Below are 3457 nucleotides of genomic sequence, written 5' to 3'. Positions count from 1 at the left end.
TTTTTTTTTTTTTGGTTTTTCGAGACAGGGTTTCTCTGTGGCTTTGGAGCCTGTCCTGGAACTAGCGCTGTAGACCAGGCTGGTCTCGAACTCACAAAGATCCGCCTGCCTCTGCCTCCCGAGTGCTGGGATTAAAGGCGTGCGCCACCACCGCCCGGCTAAACGCCTATATTTCTATGACTAGAAAATAAACCAAACTCCCTCTTGGGGTGCAAGGGACAGTCTAGGACTTCTCAGGGGACCTTGGCAGGTTGGTCTCTGTCGTCTGCTTATCAAGAAGTCAGGAGGACTATGTAGGAATTCATGGAAACATCAAATGTTCTCCATTTAAAAATGTATATAGGACTAGCAGCAGAGGATCCAGCGCCCTCCTCTGACTCCTGTGGGCACCAGGCATGCGCACAATGCAAGATTGACTACTTGTTTGTTTGTTTTTTTTAACATCACCCACTGTTGTTTAAAGTTCTGGTTCCTTGCCATCAAAAGCAGAATTTCTGGGAATTGGCATCTTTAAGAGACTTCTCCTAAAGCCCCTCTGTCACTAGATGTCCAGGAAGCTGAGCAGCCCTTTACGGTGCTCTCGTGGAGTCGCAGTTAGGGCTTCTATTGCTGTGGAGAGACACCATGGCCACTCTTAAAGAGAAAACATTTACCTGGGCTGACTCACTTACAGTTTCACAGGTTCAGTCCATTATCATCATGACTGGGAGCATGGCAGCGTGCAGGCAGACGTGGTGCTGGAGAGGTAGCTGAGAGTTCTCCATCCTACAGGCCACAGGAAGTCAACTGAAACACTGGGCGGTATCCTGAGCATGGGAAACTCAGAGCCTGCCCCCACAGTGACACACTTCCTCCAACAAGGCCATACCCACTCCAACAAAGCCACACCTCCTAATAGTGCCACTCCCTGTGAGATTAGGGAGACCGATTGCATTCCAACCACCACACGTGGTTTCCCTGGGTGTTATCTATGATTTCAGTCTTCATCGCTTAGCGGGGAGGAAACCACTGACTTCATGCCCTGTCAATGTTCTTTTTAACCCTGCCTGATTTCACTGATTAAGCAAAATCAATGAATGATTCCTTAAGGGTATTTGGGAGCCTGAGATCAGAGGATCTGGAGTTCAAAGTCAGCTTGGGCTACACAGCAAGACCTTTACTCAAACAAAAAAAGAAAGAAGGAAAGAAAGAAAGAAAGAAAGGAAGGAAGGAAGGAAGGAAGGAAGAAAGAAAGAAAGAAAGAAAGAAAGAAAGAAAGAAAAAATGTGTTTAGTCCTTTGGTTTACTTGTTTCAAGATTTACTTATTTTTTTATGAATATTTTGCCTGCATGTGCGTCTGTATACCACATGTGTCCCTTGTGCCCACACAGGCTAGAAGAGGGCATTGGAGCCTCAGGAACTGGAGTTAAGGGCATGTGGGTACTGTTCCACTTTTCTATTCCATGGAGTATAAGAGTACACTCTTTCTCAGCTTCTTAACTACAAATTACACAACCAAAACATGTCCTAATGGGAGAAAAGAGGAGAGGGCTCTCAATACACCAAAGGATCACAGCATCCAGGCACCAGAAACGAAGCAGTCACTGACCCCAGGCTCCCCCAGGTTCATCCGCTGCCTGTTCCGTGAGGGAATAGATTGCGCGGTCTTTTGTCAGTCTTTTGTCCTTCCTTTCTTTGGGTTTTGCATTTTAGCTTCCCCCTGGGGATCACATTGGACTACTGGGGATCAGGTGATGATTTCAAAGTCTTTCTCCTGCCCATCCAATCGCTAGCCTTAAGTCCTTTCTTAAAACCCTGCAATTTTGCCATTTACTGGTGCCCCACCCCCCGCCACCTCCACCCCCGCCATTTGCAGAGAAGAAAGGAGAAGCAATTACCTAAGGAGTTGCAAGTTGAGCTAGGATTTGACCTCTCCGGGCATCAGCTAGTGCAAGAGTCAGCGGTGAGCCCAGAACCCCCAGCTTCCCATTCAAAGCTGAGGCTTTAGGGACTGAAAAACCTAAGCCACGCTTGTAGCCTATACACAAAACTGACTGCGTGGAGAAAAGACATCCTGCCACCCAGACGCTGAGCAGAAGCCCATTAAAGTTCAGAGCAGAGGACTGTTTTATTTCCTGGAAACTGAGACACCAGCACTATACCCACCTCAAATCCCTTTCAAATCCCCTAAACCCAGTGAGAAGCCAGCCCCGGGAGGAGGAGGGCAGGGTGGGTCTTTACTTGGAAAGTGCTCCAAGACACATTAACAGCTTCCCTACCGAGCCCTTCCACCTCCGGGGCCAAAACCCGTGCATCAGTCAAGGCCCAGGAATGAATATTTGGACACTTGTTTCCCAGTGTGTGCTGGGATTGTTTCTCAGCCAGGCCTCCCACCCTTCAGGGGACCTGCAAGCTTGCGGCAGAGAACCCTCCTTACCTACTGTTGTTGTGAGTGTTGGAGCAAGTTAAGAGGGCCAGTGAGGCCGTGCAGGAGGCTTCTTGGCTGGTTGTCTGGTTTCTGTTTCTAGGCACCAGGGTTGTTAACCCTCTTTGGTCTCCCCATGATGCCTGAGCCTTGCTTAGAAAAAGCTACTAGAGAAGCAAAATTGTTTCTTTCTCAGTTGTGTTGGGGTCTGCGCTGAGGCCGTTCTTCAGCTCTGAAATCGGACCGATTTCTGTCACAACCCTATTTAGAGACGCCAACAAATAGCGCCAGAGTCTAGGTCCTTCCTCGTTTTCTGAGCCCTGGCCTCTTCCCACATTTTCTATCTTTTATAATGCCTGCGGTCTAGGCTGCCGGCTTTTGTGTCTTGATATGTCTTATCTTGTCTCGTATAAACTTCTGGGGAGAATGTGACATAATCTTAACTACAGTAAATGAACAATAATTTTTAATCCGAACAGATGAAATCTTAAAGCGACATATGTTTTCAGTTTAATGCTATCAGTCGTGACTGCACAGGAAATGCGTGGCTCATTTTTACATGTTAGCCCAGAGAAGACTTGACCAGAAACATCCTGATTGTCATTGGGTCAGAGGCACAGGGGCTGGTCCTGCCCCCAGACGGTCCCATATGCAGAAATAAGTCTACAGCTTGAGAACAATCACTGTAACCAAGACTAAACCCTGTAATAAGAACCACATAAGATTCCACAATGACTTCTAAGTGACTTTATAACATTTAACAACAGCAATGACAAGAGAATTGGCATTGCCACAGCTATCTCCTGCTCAGAGATAGAGAATATGGATAAATAAGAAAATATTGGTTAGATAAGGAAGGATAATAGAGTCCTAGGATGAAATACACAGCTATCAGCAAGATATATTCACACCCATAAGGGAATTTCTTCAGGGTCATTTGCTTGTCTGAGATTAGAACACAGCCATGCCAAAGTCTTGTTTTTCATGGCTTGCTCCCTTGGTCCTTCCCACCAGCCTAGGAAATTGAAGGTCAAATGACTTTTTCAGGAAAC

At 46.7% G+C, this 3457-nt stretch overlaps 1 long non-coding RNA gene across 2 annotated transcripts in view; it reads right to left on the bottom strand.

Annotated features, from left to right (window-relative positions):
• Positions 1–2698, bottom strand: part of LOC126508380 (uncharacterized) — a 7298-nt gene extending 4600 nt beyond the window's left edge. Inside the window, exons 1-2 of one of the 2 annotated variants that reach the window (XR_007593798.1) lie at positions 2418–2698; positions 654–765 (exon numbers count right to left, since the gene is read on the bottom strand). This is a non-coding gene — a long non-coding RNA (uncharacterized lncRNA). The remainder of the gene's footprint in view (positions 1–653; positions 766–2417) is intronic. The other variant, XR_007593797.1, reaches the window with a different exon arrangement.
• Between the last annotated feature and the right edge of the window lie 759 nt (positions 2699–3457).

Source organism: Alexandromys fortis, unplaced genomic scaffold (assembly GCF_014885135.2).
Source record: "Alexandromys fortis isolate MF-2015 unplaced genomic scaffold, M_Fortis_MF-2015_v1.1 scaffold_82, whole genome shotgun sequence".
Classification (NCBI taxonomy): Eukaryota; Metazoa; Chordata; class Mammalia; order Rodentia; family Cricetidae; genus Alexandromys; species Alexandromys fortis.
Note: the sequence above shows the minus strand (reverse complement) of the source record. Positions and strands in the feature narration are given on the sequence as shown.